The sequence below is a fragment of the Manis pentadactyla genome, chromosome X (assembly GCF_030020395.1).
Source record: "Manis pentadactyla isolate mManPen7 chromosome X, mManPen7.hap1, whole genome shotgun sequence".
Classification (NCBI taxonomy): Eukaryota; Metazoa; Chordata; class Mammalia; order Pholidota; family Manidae; genus Manis; species Manis pentadactyla.
Window position 1 is genome coordinate 93,187,845 of NC_080038.1, and position 16,098 is coordinate 93,203,942.

Below are 16,098 nucleotides of genomic sequence, written 5' to 3' on the forward strand. Positions count from 1 at the left end.
CAGTGGCCTAGACTTTCTGCCAAAACCAAGCCATGAAATATTTTACCTGGCTGAAAACTAACAGCACCTATGGTGGTGCTTGGGGGAGGGAAGGAAGGGAAATAAAAGGAGTTAGGAATAAGGCCCCTCAGCAGAATTCAGTAGAATAATAAAAATCAAAGCATCTGTTAGATGTCAATGACCTTTTGACTCCAGAGCATTTGGGATAAAAAGCTGACTTGCTGTGACCTTATGTTCTGTGGTACTTTGTACTTTTGAGAGGACTTTCACTTTTCTCAGCTATTATTCCATCATCTTATTTCCTTTATGTCTACAAGCATCCTCCAGTCTCCTCCATCCTATTAAAAAACAACAGCAACCTGCCTGGGAATCTCTCTCCTTCAAGGCCACCAATGGCCACCTAATTGCCAAATCCTAGAATTCTTCTTAATCCTCATCTCGCTTACTTTCTCCAACTCTTCCACAAAGTACACCTACCCTGTCCTCTCCTACCACTCAGAAAATTCCTCTGTCCCTTCGTTAGCGGTTATCTTCACATGACCCTTAAATATAGGCAGGATCTCCAATGTTCATCTGTATGCACCCCACTACTAGGGGCATCTTAGCCATTTTCATGGCTTTGCCTATTTCCTACCAGCAGATGACTGTGAGATCTCTCCTGAACCCCAGAACCACCTGCCCTCTGTAAAGGATAGCTCACACACTAAACTCAGTATGTTCCCAACCGATTACATTCTTCTCCAGCAAACTAGTCCCTCTAGCCAGGTTGCCTGTCTTATTATGGGCGCTACACTTTTCCCAGTCTCTAAGGGCTAATAACACCAGAAGCCTCCTGTATCATTCCCTCTCCCCTAATGCCCATTCAGGCAGAGGAGTTCACTTCCGTCCTTCACACTGCTGGAGACTACTCCCTAAAATGTCTTTCTTGGACCACTTCAAAAATTCTGATTGTTTCCCTTAATGAACAAAGCTAGTATGAGCTTCAAAGGTCCCAGAAATAGGCTGAAACATAACTTTCAAACCTCTTCATTATCCCTCCAGCCATGCTATGCTGGAGCTTGCCAGTGATAAACAACTATTATCACATCCCTAAACATGTATATACCATCATGCCACTCTGTGGACATGCACTTTGACTGGTATGACCTCACCACCTGACTTCACCCTTTTTTTCTATCAATCCTTCAAGGACCAATGCAGCCTTTCTAAAGCCTTCCCTAATTCTCCTTCCTTCATTAAAATAAATTGTGTTATCTATGCTGCCATAGCATTTTGTTCATACTCCTATTATGGCCCTTATTTCATTCTATCTTCTACTAAAGTTAGTTGTCTGTGTCCTTGACTAAACTGGAAGTTTCTTGATAGCAATGACTGTCTCATTCATCTCTGGGCTTTTACACAAAGCAATTGCTCAATGAATTAATGTGTAGTGTCAACTCTTGGTGAATTAAACAAATGACAAGGAATGTGTGGTAGAGGTAAGGAAAATCACAGCCAATTTCCTCACCCAGGTGAGAACATAGCCTTCACCATTGTCCTGGGAGCTGAGGGCCTGCCTAAGGTCAGGATTGAGGACAGGCAACCCCAACTGTGGATGACTCAAAGTTGATTTCAGAGGACTATTTTCAGGAGCTGGTGACTGATTGAAGACAAAGAGGAAGGTTTTTCCTCCAAGGTCAAGCTTTTAACAAGTATCAGCAATATACACTGAGGGATTTGGCTGTACTCCAATTATGCTAATATGTTTTATATATGGGCTCCAGCATCTAGGAACCACCTCCCTAAACAATTTAATAAGTGTAAATATCAAGACAGAGTTGTAAATGTGGAACTTATTTGTAATGTACCAACCTTGTTATTATCAAATGTCATGGGGTATAAGTCATGGCAATTATGCTGCCTGCTTTTCATTACATTTATTTTACTTTTTAAAAGTGCAGTATATTCCCATAAGCTTCCCCTCCTCTGCCCTGCCTAAGTAACCTATCCTGGCTGTGTGTTCCACAGTCACAGAAGGCAGGAACTTTAGGGTCACAGGAGTAATGGGCATTGCTGCAGGAAAGGGACCTCACGGGTCATTGCCTCCACCCACTGACACTGCTGTGTCCTCAGCCAGAGGCTTCGCTGTTTCAATAGTTCAAGTTGTGGGACTTCATGGGTTTTGCCATACAAGAGATTTCATGATCTAAAATACAAAATTGTTGCTTCCTCCTCCCTCCCACCACCTGAACATGCAGATATATGTATGTGCCTGTCAAGAAGAAGCCAGCAATTTTGCACAAACCTTTAAACTCTTGATCCCTAGCTTGGTGCAATGTCGTCCAGAGCCGTCTCTGAAGTGGTCTCTCAGCAGGTGAAAATGACGGGAAATAGGCCTAATTTTTCTTGTTTGAACTAGAAAGTCATCTACTATACCAAGCCCATAATTCCCATTTCCCAATTGTCTCTTTGTCTTCCCCACCCTCCCACTTCTCACTAAATTGTCTCAACCACTCAGAAGCAGAAAGGCAGATGACTCTCTTACTCCATAGAACTAAGCATTCTATGGCAGCAGTCCTCTTTGCTTTTGAAGGTGTCCTTCTAGCCTATCTGCAGGCCTCTGCAGGCTTCTCTGGTTTTAGGCAGGAAAGCTGCCAGGCTGCAGAAGTCTGTTGAGTGAATCTGCTTTTAAGGGTTTTATAAAGTGCTACTACTTTCAAAGTTTCCTCGAAAGAAAAGTACCAAAAAAAAAATAATAGTAATTAATCCTTGCACCTAGAAGGTTCTTCAGGAGTATTATTTCCCCTGCTTACAGCATCCTTCCTCCTTTATGATCCAACCACCATGTTAACAATAAGCTATTCATGTATTCACCACTTATTCCACAAATATCCATTGAACAACTACTGTGACAGGCACTATATAATAGCAAAAACAGACGGAATCCATATCTTCATGACCTTACAGTCAAGTGAAGCATGCCAATGATAAGCAAATCTATATATGATTACAACTGAGTGAAGTGCCCAAGGAGGAAAGAATACAGATACTATAGGAGAAAATAATGATGTATGTGTGCATGGTGGGGAGAGGGCCCTAAATTAAACTGGCTGATCAAGAACAGCCTTTCCTGAAGAAGTGATTTAATTGGACACCTAAAATATGAGTAGAAGTTAACCAAATGAAAAGTGAGCACTTATGTAGAGTCAGTGTAATGGAAATAAAGCACCTGTAACAGGAAAATATTAGTCAGCTTTGGCTTGTTTGCACTTTGGCTACAAACAACCCCCAAACCTCAATCACCATCGCAAAGGTCCAGTTACAGGTGATCTGTGGCACAGCTTCATATACCTTCTTCATTCAAGGTCTTGACTGAAGGAGACATGTGGGACACGCCATTCTTATGACAGAGGAAAAAGAGCAAAAAAAGACTGAACCGTGGCATGGGTTTTAAAGCTTCTGATCATACGCGGTAGAGGACTCTTTGGCTCACATCCCATTGGCCAAAACAACTTCTACAACCAAGTGCACATCAGTTTGCCAGGGCTCATGGCAGGACGCAAGGATGTGCTTTCTAACAGGGAGGAAAAACTGAACTGGAAACAGTAATGCAATCTACCATAGCCTTTATCTGACTTCTACCTAGTCCTGTAATAAACATGAACTTTCCAGAACCTCAGTTTCCTTATTCTAAAATGATGTTTAAAACAACTAAAGAGAACCTAAGATGGTTTTTCCAGGGTTGGGCCTGGTCCTCAATTCAAGCACCAGTTTGGGAGAACAGAAATTATATCATCTAGAGTCTCTACATTTTCCCTTGGCATTTTATTTCATTACAGTGATAGAAAGTGAGTTTTGGCATGGTACCTTAGCTACTAACTAGCTGTGTGACTTTGAGTAGCTCCATAAACCCTATGAGCCTTGGGCTATTGTAAGGATAATATGAAATAACGTATGTGAGAGCATTTTGTGTATTATAATCCCATACAAATATTAATCATTATTATAATTACCTGACTGCCATGACCATCTCTACTAAGACTCAAAAATCTGTTTCTCTCATACCCTCAATCCCATGTCTCAGACAGCCACGTCAAGCTCACCATGTCAAAAATCAAAATTGTTTTCTTTCCCAGGCAATCCCCATCCAGCTCCCTCTCTAGGCTTCACATATTTATCACTGGCACTGACATGCTTCTAATCACCAAGGTTGCAAAACTTTGTGTTGCCTTTGATACTCATACCTCCACTCAGATCAAATCCTTCATAGCATAGTTTATATCATCTCTTTCTGATTTCAAAGTCACCATCCAAGCCCAGACCCCAGTACCTCAGTCTGATTACTGTCGTAACTGTTCTTCCTGCCTTTACTTTCACCTCTGTCCAAAGCAGCTATTTGATCATCTGATTCCCACATTTAAAGCCCTGCAGTGCCTCACCGATCAATACAAAATTAAAGTCCAGACTCTTCAGCTAAGTAGTCAACACTGTCCAAAATCTGGCCTGGCTCACCTTTTCCAACTTTCCCTTTTCTTACTCATACAACCTTTGCTGCAGCCATCCTGACTTAACTCACCATTCTCTGAAAATCTCCATTATCTAGAACAGCACTACCCATTAGAGGTCTAATGTAAGTCACAGATGTAATTTTAAATTATCTAGTAGCTACATTTAAAAAAATTAATAGACTGGGGGGGCATCAAGATAGCAGAGTAAGAAGATCTTGAGTTTACATCCCCACACAAACACAGGAAAATCAACAACTGTATATAGAATCACTATCTCTGAAAACAAACTGAAGACTAGCAGGAGAAATCTTACATAACTAAGAATATAAAGAAAAAGCTACATCAAGATTGATAGGCAGGGCGAAGACATGGTCTAGTCAGGATCCACAACCCACACGTGTGAGGGAGATCATAACCATAGAATCCCTTCCTGAGGAATGAGGGGTCTGAGCCCAACACCAGGCTCCCAAGCCCGGGGGACCTGCACTTGGAAGCCAAGTTCCCATAATGTCTGGCTTTGAAAGCCAGCAGGGCTTATATCCAGGAGAGCCAGAGGGCAGTAGTAAACCAAGACTCTGCTCTTAAAGGGCACATGCACAACCTCACTGGCACCAAGTCTCAGTACTAAGGAAGCAGTTTGAAAAGCACCTGGGTTACACGTGAAAGACATTCATTAATTGAATTTAGGGAGTGTGTTGTAGAGTCATGTATCTCTTGGAATGGTTTCTGGGGTGAAAGTGCTAGCTGGCACCATTTTTTTCACTTTCTTTCTACCTAGCTGGCCAGTCACTGGTAGAGCCATTTCTGACATTCTCCATCTACTGTGCGGGCACCACTCACCTGAGCCCAGTGTTCCTCTATGAAGCTGCCCTGCCCAACTGTCCTGCCCCACCCTGATGCCTTTCCCAAAGATCCTCTTGCCCCGCTACAACCAGCAGGCAGCCTCGTCTGGCACTGACACCCCCAGCAAGTGACCTTTGACACAGGGAGCCAGCCCCACACACTAGAGCACCTGCAACAGTCCCAGAAGGATTTCAGACCAGCTGCACCAGAGGCCTGTGCCGTCCAACAGCACACCTGCAGCTCTTACAGCCAGGCCTCACAGCCAGCCACACTCTGGGCAACCCTGAACACCAGCATACCCACAGCATTCATGGTCAGGCCTCTTAGCCAAACAGGCCAGAGTCTAGCCCCATTCATCAGTGTACCCACAGTAGTCATAGCCAGGCCCCGCAGATAGCCACATTGCAGAACAACTTCACATACAAGTGAGTCTGCTCCAAATACATCCCAGCCACAGTAAGAGGGTGCATGCAGTCCACAGAAGGGCACATGGCTAGGTGACCAGGGAAGGTTTCACTACTGGGCCACACTGCATAAAGTCAGTCCTTCAAGACAGAGACACAACTGACCTACCTAATACATAGAAACAAACACAGAAACGGTGGCAAAATGAGGAGACAGGACTATGTTCCAAACAACAATAACAAAAAAAACACAAAGGGGCGGAAGATGGCTGCTTGAGTAGAGCAGCGGAAATCTCCTCCCAAAACAACATATATCTATAAAAATATAACAAAGACAACCCTTCCTAGAATAAAGACCAGAGGACACAGGACAATATCCAGACCACATTCGCACCTGAGATAACCCAGCACCTCGCGAAGGGGGTAAGATACAAGCCCCGGCCCCGCGGGAGCCAAGCACCCCTCCCCCCAGCTCCCGGCTGGAGAAAAATAGGCAGAACCGGAGGGAGACGGAGCCCAGGACTGCTGAACACCCAGCCCCAGCCATCCGGGCCAGAGTGCACGGCCCTCAATACTAGGAAAACAGGGCAGCAAGAACAGTGAGTGGGCACTGGAGGCCAGGTGCCGGAGGACATAAGAAAAGCGCGCGACAATTTTTTTTTTTTTGCTTTTTTGCTGTTTTGTTTTGGCGAGCGCTTTTTGGAAGTCTTAAAGGGATAGGGACCCCAATACTAGGGAAAAAGGGCAGCAAGACCAGTGAGCAGAGGCCTGAGGCTGGCACCGGAGAATAAAGAAAAACGAGTGACCACCTTTTTTTTTTTAATTAAAAAAATTTTTTTTTTTTTTTTTTAAATTTAAAAATTTTTTTCTTTTTTTTTGGTGGTCGTTGTTTTGTTTTGGCGAGTGCTTTTTGGAAGTCTTAGAGGGGGAGGGAGGGACACTTGATCCAGAGGTAGGGAATCCGGGGATCTCTGAGCACCCTAACCCCTGGGCTGCAGGGAGCAGGGAGGCCCCTCACGGAGACAAATAGCCTCCCAGCAGCTCCTGCTCCAACGCGACTCCACCACTTTGGAGCAGCTGCCCGAGCCAGGCCACGCCCACAGCAACAGCGGAGATTAACTCCATAGCAGCCGGGCAGGAAGCAGAAACCCTGTCTGCGCGCAGCTGCGCAGCACAAGCCACTAGAGGTCGCTGTTCTCCCAGGAGAGGAGGGCCACAAACCAACAAGAAAGGAAGTCCTTCCAGCCGTCACTTCTCCCAGCTCTGCAAACTATTCCTATCACCATGAAAAGGCAAAGCTACAGGCAGACAAAGATCACAGAGACAACACCAGAGAAGGAGACAGACCTAACCAGTCTTCCTGAAAAAGAATTCAAAATAAGAATCATAAACATGCTGACAGAGATGCAGAGAAATACGCAAGAGAAATGGGATGAAGTCCGGAGCAGGATCACAGATGTCAGAAAGGAGATCGCAGAAATGAAACAAACTCTGGAAGGGTTTATAAGCAGAATGGATAGGATGCAAGAGGCCATTAATGGAATTGAAATCAGAGAACAGGAACGCTTAGAAGCTGACATAGAGAGAGACAAAAGGATCTCCAGGAATGAAACAATGTTAAGAGAACTGTGTGACCAATCCAAAAGGAACAATATCCATATTATAGGGGTCCCAGAAGAAGAAGAGAGAGGAAAAGAGATGGAAAGTATCTTAGAAGAAATAATTGCTGAAAACTTCCCCAAACTGGGGGAGGAAATAATCGAACAGACCACGGAAATACACAGAACCCCCAACAGAAAGGATCCAAGAAGGACAACACCAAGACACATAATAATTAAAATGGCAAAGATCAAGGACAAGGAAAGAGTGTTAAAGGCAGCTAGAGAGAAAAAGGTCACCTATAAAGGGAAACCCATCAGGCTAACATCAGATTTCTCAACAGAAACCCTACAGGCCAGAAGAGAATGGCATGATATATTTAATACAATGAAACAGAAGGGCCTTGAACCAAGGATACTGTATCCAGCACGACTATCATTCAAATATGATGGTGGGATTAAACAATTCCCAGACAAACAAAAGCTGAGGGAATTTGCTTTCCACAAACCACCTCTACAGAACATCTTACAGGGACTGCTCTAGATGGGAGCACTCCTAGAAAGAGCACAGCACAAAACACCCAACATATGAAGAATCGAGGAGGAGGAACAAGAAGGGAGAGAAGAAAAGAATCTCCAGACAGTGTATATAACAGCTCAATAAGTCAGCTAAGTTAGGCAGTAAGATACTAAAGAGGCTACCCTTGAACCTTTGGTAACCACGAATTTAAAGCCTGCAATGGCAATAAGTACATATCTTTCAATAGTCACCCTAAATGTTAATGGGTTGAATGCACCAATCAAAAGACACAGAGTAATAGAATGGATAAAAAAGGAAGACCCATCTATATGCTGCTTACAAGAAACTCACCTCAAACCCAAAGACATGTACAGACTAAAAGTCAAGGGATGGAAAAACATATTTCAAGCAAACAACAGTGAGAAGAAAGCAGGGGTTGCAGTACTAATATCAGACAAAATAGACTTCAAAACAAAGAAAGTAACAGGAGATAAAGAAGGACACTACATAATGATAAAGGGCTCAGTCAAACAAGAGGATATAACCATTCTAAATATATATGCACCCAACACAGGAGCACCAGCATATGTGAAACAAATACTAACAGAACGAAAGGGGGATATAGACTGCAATGCATTCATTCTAGGAGACTTCAACACACCACTCACCGCAAAGGATAGATCCACTGGGCAGAAAATAAGTAAGGACACGGAAACACTGAACAACACAGTAGAGCAGATGGACCTAATAGACATCTATAGAACTCTACATCCAAAAGCAGCAGGATATACATTCTTCTCAAGTGCACATGGAACATTCTCCAGAATAGACCACATACTAGGCCACAAAAACAGCCTCAGAAAATTCCAAAAGATTGAAATCCTACCAACCAACTTTTCAGACCAAAAAGGCATAAAACTAGAAATAAACTGTACAAAGAAAGCAAAGAGGCTCACAAACACATGTAGGCTTAACAACACACTCCTAAATAATCAATGGATCAATGACCAAATCAAAATGGAGATCCAGCAATATATGGAAACAAATGACAACAACAACACTAAGCCCCAACTTCTGTGGGACGCAGCAAAAGCAGTCTTAAGAGGAAAGTATATAGCGATCTAAGCATATTTAAAAAAGGAAGGACAATCCCAAATGAATGGTCTAATGTCACAATTATCGAAATTGGAAAAAGAAGTACAAATATTAGCAAACCGAATTCAAAAATACATCAAAAGGATCATACACCATGACCAAGTGGGATTCATCCCAGGGATGCAAGGATGGTACAACATTCGAAAGTCCATCAACATCATCCACCACATCAACAAAAAGAAAGACAAAAACCACATGATCATCTCCATAGATGCTGAAAAAGCATTTGACAAAGTTCAACATTCATTCATGATAAAAACTCTCAGCAAAAGGGGAATAGAGGGCAAGTACCTCAACATAATAAAGGCCATCTATGATAAACCCACAGCCAACATTATACTGAACAGCGAGAAGCTGAAAGCATTTCCTCTGAGATCGGGAACTAGACAGGGATGCCCACTCTCTCCACTGTTATTTAACATAGTATTGGAGGTCCTAGCCACGGCAATCAGACAAAACAAAGAAATACAAGGAATTCAGATTGGTAAAGAAGAAGTTAAACTGTCACTATTTGCAGATGACATGATACTGTACATAAAAAACCCTAAAGACTCCACCCCAAAACTACTAGAACTGATATCGGAATACAGCAAAGTTGCAGGATACAAAATCAACACACAGAAATCTGTGGCTTTCCTATATACTAACAATGAACCAACAGAAAGAGAAATCAGGAAAACAACTCCATTCACAATTGCATCAAAAAAAATAAAATACCTAGGAATAAACCTAACCAAGGAAGTGAAAGACTTATACTCTGAAAACTACAAGTCACTCTTAAGAGAAATTAAAGGGGACACTAACAGATGGAAACTCATCCCATGCTCGTGGCTAGGAAGAATTAATATCATCAAAATGGCCATCCTGCCCAAAGCAATATACAGATTTGATGCAATCCCTATGAAACTACCAGCAACATTCTTCAATGAACTGGAACAAATAATTCAAAAATTCATATGGAAACACCAAAGACCCCAAATAGCCAAAGCAATCCTGAGAAAGAAGAATAAAGTAGGGGGGATCTCACTCCCCAACTTCAAGCTCTACTATAAAGCTGTAGTAATCAAGACAATTTGGTACTGGCACAAGAGCAGAGCCACAGACCAATGGAACAGACTAGAGAATCCAGACATTAACGCAGACATATATGGTCAATTAATATTTGATAAAGGAACCATGGACATACAATGGCGAAATGACAGTCTCTTCAACAGGTGGTGCTGGCAAAACTGGAGAGCTACATGTAGGAGAATGAAACTGGACCATTGTCTAACCCCATATAGAAAAGTAAACTCAAAATGGATCAAAGACCTGAATGTAAGTCATGAAACCATTAAACTCTTGGAAGAAAACATAGGCAAAAACCTCTTAGACATAAACATGAGTGACCTCTTCTTGAACATATCTCCCTGGGCAAGGAAAACAACAGCAAAAATGAGTAAGTGGGACTATATTAAGCTGTAAAGCTTCTGTACAGCAAAAGACACCATCAATAGAACAAAAAGGATCCCTACAGTATGGGAGAATATATTTGAAAATGACACATCCGATAAAGGCTTGACGTCCAGAATATATAAAGAGCTCACACGCCTCAACAAACAAAAAACAAATAACCCAATTAAAAAATGGGCAGAGGAACTGAACAGACAGTTCTCCAAAAAAGAAATACAGATGGCCAACAGACACATGAAAAGATGCTCCACATCGCTAATTATCAGAGAAATGCAAATTAAAACTACAATGAGGTATCACCTCACACCAGTAAGGATGGCTGCCATCCAAAAGACAAACAACAACAAATGTTGGCGAGGCTGTGGAGAAAGGGGAACCCTCCTTCACTGCTGGTGGGAATGTAAGTTAGTTCAACCATTGTGGAAAGCAGTATGGAGGTACATCAAAATGCTCAAAACAGACTTACCATTTGACCCAGGAATTGCACTCCTAGGTATTTACCCTAAGAATGCAGCAATCAAGTATGAGAAAGATCAGTGAACCCCTATGTTTATCGCAGCACTATTTACAATAGCCAAGAATTGGAAGCAACCTAAATGTTCATTGATTGATAGATGAATGGATAAAGAAGATGTGGAACATATACACAATGGAATACTACTTAGCCATAAGAAAAGGGCAAATCCAATCATTTGCAGCAACATGGATGGAGCTGGAGGGTATTATGCTCAGTGAAACAAGCCAAGCGGAGAAAGAGAAATACCAAATGATTTCACTTATCTGTGGAATATAAGAACAAAGGAAAAACTGAAGGTATAAAACAGCACCAGAATCACAGAACTCAAGAATGGACTAACAGGTACCAAAGGGAAAGGGACTGGGGAGGATGGGTGGGTAGGGAGGGATAAGGTGGGGGAGAAGTAAGGGGGTATTAAGATTAACATGCATGGGGGGGTAGGAGAAAAGGGAGGGCTGTACAACACAGAGAAGGCAAGTAGTGATTCTACAACATTTTGCTATGCTGATGGACAATGACTGTAAAGGGGTTTATAGGGGAGACCTGGTATAGGGGAGAGCCTAGTAAACATAATATTCGTCATGTAAGTGTAGATTAGTGATACCAAAAACAAAACAAAACAAAAGAAAACAAAAAAGGGCAGTTCCTGTGTGGTAACCTCCAATGAGTTAGTTCTACACAAGGGTATAAAGGGCATATAAAAGTGTAGGCAAAGGGTCTGTTTGTGTTTATACAGAGGATCAAAGCCTAATTGGGCTACCCTGAAAATGAACTAAGATACGATATGAAAAAGAACTTCCAACATCAGCACTCTCGGGAAGACTCATGACAGAAGATGATCATCAAAAAACCCCAACAAAGATCCACGCACTGCTACAGCCGTAGATGCACTCATCCCACCAGCTCCTGGACTTGCCATGGGAATGAAGGAGATATCTAAGCTGGCCTGTGTATACAGTAAAACAACAAATTTGACTGGATCTATACTGTTGGAACTCAACCAAGAATTAGGAGAAGTGCAAATTGTAGCGCTCCAAAATCTTACAACTACAGACTATTTACTGTTAAAAGAACATAAGGGATGTGAACATTCCCCAGGAATGGGTTGTTTTAATTTGTCTGATTTCTCTCAGACTGTTCAAGTTCAGTTGGACAATATCCACCATATCATAGATAAGTTTTCACAAATGCCTAAGGTGCCTAACTGGTTTTCTTGGTTTCACTGGAGATGGCTGGTAATTACAGATATGCTTTGGTTATGTAACTATACTCCTATTATGTTAATGTGTGTGCGCAATTTAAGTAGTAGCTTAAAACCTATACATGCTGAAGTTACTCTACAAGAAGATATGTCAAAGAAATAATCAATCTTCCCATGTTTTCTTCTGCCTGCTACTTCTATAGCTTCTCTTCTTCCTTCCTAATTACAACCCTTAAATAGAATTCGTGCCTCATATCAAATTTACCGAGTATCATAATTCTTCCAAGTGGTAAAGATACCTCAAGACAAATGCTGGGCATAGAAGCTACAGGGCATAAATATGCAAAGAAATAAAAAGCTAACCATTTCAAACAATAAGGCTTCTCTCTCACTTACCAACTTTACATTTCCCTGTATGGCCCCAGAAGATGACTGGTTAGCCAGAGACAGGTAAGATTCCTCAAGGGAGGAACAACCTAAGACAGGCACAGTCGCAGGGGGGTCATCAGGTGAGAAATTGGGGATCAACAGAGGTGAGGCTTAGAACCTCACCCCCCCATTCTGAGAGAAATCTTCTGCATACGTGGATGTTTTATTGCCCTCGTCTAGCTCGGATTAACACATAGTCTACAGGCACACACCTGATCATCTACATTTGCTCTCTTACAACGCTAAACTATGTTTTCTACCTTTATCTTGTATCTACCTACCACTTCAGCATTTTATTAAAAATAATAATAATAAAGAGAGAAATGTGGTATCCACATATAAATCAAGTATAAAAACCAAATGAGTATTCATATTTGAACTGTTTATAGTTCATAATGCATGAGCAAAACCGAAAGTTTCTGTGATGACTGCATTATGTAACTTATTCATTATGTAAGAATTTGTTCTCCATGTAAGAACTTGTTCGTTATGCCTCAGAAGATTGGAGACTGACGAAAATTAGGCTTGGGGTGGATTAATGATTGTGCATTGAGCATTGACTCCCCTATACAGAATTTTATTGTTGTCAACAACCATTTGAACAATAAATATGAGAGATGCCCTCACAAAAAAAAAAAAAAAAGGGACAGACTTCTAATGGTAAAATAAATAAGTAACCAGGATGTAATGTATAGCATAAGGAATATAGTCAAGATATTGTAACAGCTTGGTAGGGTGATAGCTGGAACCTAGAATTATGTATATAAATGTTTTATCACTGTGTTGTACACTTGAAACTAATGTAATACTGTGCGTCAACTACCCTTCAGTAAAAAATAATTATCTAAAAAATAAAAAAAAATTAAAAATAAATAAAATAAAATAAAAAAAAACACAAAACCTCAAAAAAAGAATGAAACAAAACAGATAAAGAGTTCAAGGTAATGATCATAAAGATGCTTACTGGACTGGAAAGGAATGAACAGTGAGAGGTTCAATGAAGACACAGAAAATATAAAAAAAACCAGAGCTGAAGAATACAATAACTGAAATGAAAAATACACTATAAACAACAACAGCAGATTAGAGATGCAGAAGAATGTATCACCGATCTGGAAGACACTAAAGTGGAAATCACCCAATCAGAATAGCAAAATCTAAAAGTTTCAAAAAATGAGGATAGCTTAGAGGATGGGACAACATCAAGCATACATATAACATTCACATTATAGGGGACCTAGAAGTAGACGAGAGAGAGAGAAAAGGACAAAAGACCTACTTATAGACCAAAAGATATATGGTTGAAAACTTCCCTAACATGGTAAAAGAAACAGATATCCAAGTCTAGGACCACAGAGCACCCAAAAAGATGAACCCAAAGAGACCCACACCAAGACACATTATAATAAGGCAGCAAGAGAAAAACAACTAATTATGTACAAGGGAACTCCCATAAGACTATCAGCTGTAAGATTGTATATCAATGATACTTTTTAAAAAATAGTAAAATCATCTAGAGCCACAATAATTACTCAAGAGATACACAAAGTGATAAGATGTAAAATGTGATGACAAACATCAAATGTGGGTGGGGGAGTAAAAATGTAGTGACTTTACAACATGGTTGAATTTAATTGACAATTTAAATAGACTGCTACATACACAGGATGTTACATATGAAGCTCATGGGAACCACAAACCAAAAACTTGTAACAGATACACAAAAAATAAAGAGAAATGAATATAAACATAACACCAAAGGAACTCACCAAATCACAGGAGAAGAAAGGAACTACAAAAGAGAAGAACTACAAGAACAACCAGAAAACCATTAACAATATGACAATAAGTACATATCTATCAAAATTCACTTCAAATTTAAATGGGCTAAATGCTCCAAAGGCATAGGGTATAGGTTTTATCTTTTTTTTCTGTATCCTTGTATAGCCCTGTACCTTGGACCTGGTATTATACTAATACTCAGTAAATGTTTGTTAAATTGAATTGTTCATACTGTTACCAGATTAGTCTTCCTAAAATTCTCTTTTGCATATGGTATCACTTACCCCTACCAAAACATCATAAACTTTTAATTGTCCACAGGTTCTGTGTCACATTCAAGGACCTTCACAGTCTGACTCAACCTTCCCTTCTAGACTAATCTTTACTCCCCAGAGACACACCCTTTACTTTAACCAACAGGTGTCATCCCTGGAGCTGGGCAACAGGTTGGAATGTGTGGTTGCCTATCTGTGTGTGTTGGGGTGGAGGGCATGTATTTTATTCCAGTATCTTCCCAAATCCAACCATAAGCCCCTGAAACAGGGATTATGTCTAATGTCCTTATTTATCCCAGGACAACACTCATAACTCTGTGATGTTGTGGATATTTGATGGACTTGGAAAGGTCTTTTCTCAGGCATACTTCTCTCCCTTCCCATCCCCTTGGGCCTAGACTGTCCCAGGCTGGATAATTGCCCAGATTTCACATTTCTTTCTGGCAGAGACAGAACACAGTTCATTTCTCTAATCTGCTTTTATTTTTAAATCATTCTTTCTTCATTGAGGTGATTCTCAACCAGAGAAGATGTAGGCAGAAGCAGCGACAAGGGTCAAAGCACAAAATAAGCATAGTTGCTGCCAGGGAGTTCTTCCTTCCATTTTCATACTTTAACCTAGAATTCCATTTATTTAAATCTGAAATCACTAACTTTTCTTAAGTCTCAAAAAATTGAAGCTGTTTTGAGAGTCACATCAAAAGTAGATATGGCACTACTACCATGGCTGGCTAGCACTTCTGATAGAGCCTGGACAGGAGTACTGCCTTTCTGAATAAGCCCACCTGCCATTCCAGAGAGACCTAGATGTCATTTTACTTAGGCTACAAACATTCTCCCAAGGACACATCAACAAGCCACAAGCCCACCTTTTTCTTGACCCATCCCCTCAAATGCCTGCCAAAAAACCTGGCCATAAAAAGCCTCTTAACCTGTAAGAGACATCTTCTACTCACCAGAATGGAGGGGTCCCTGTCAGGTTTAACAATAAACCTGCTTGGACTGTCGAGTTCCCATCCCTTCTTTTCCTTTTATCTTGTCCAAACCTGGGAGCAGGAGCTGAGAGCAGGAGGCGCTCTTTTGCACGCTGGGAAGCAGTGGGCAGCAGCAACTCATCCCTGGCTAACTCCTAGACCTTGAGAGCCTCCTATGTTTCACCACATTTCCCTTCCCCTCTCACAAACTCCAGTCCAGGGACCATCTTGCCAGACCTCAATCTACACATCCACCACCAGCCACTAATCCTTCACCATTCCCAGGAACGTAAGATTCTGGCTTCATCAGCTTTCTCTTGGTGCCTAGAGAAAGTTGATTCACAGTCCCTTTTTCCCTTTTATCCTTTCTGTTCTCCATTTGGGACACCTTAACAAAAGGATGTCCTGCACTCTGACTAGGGGGGGATGCTTCCTTTCAGCATGCAGAACAATCTCGTCTG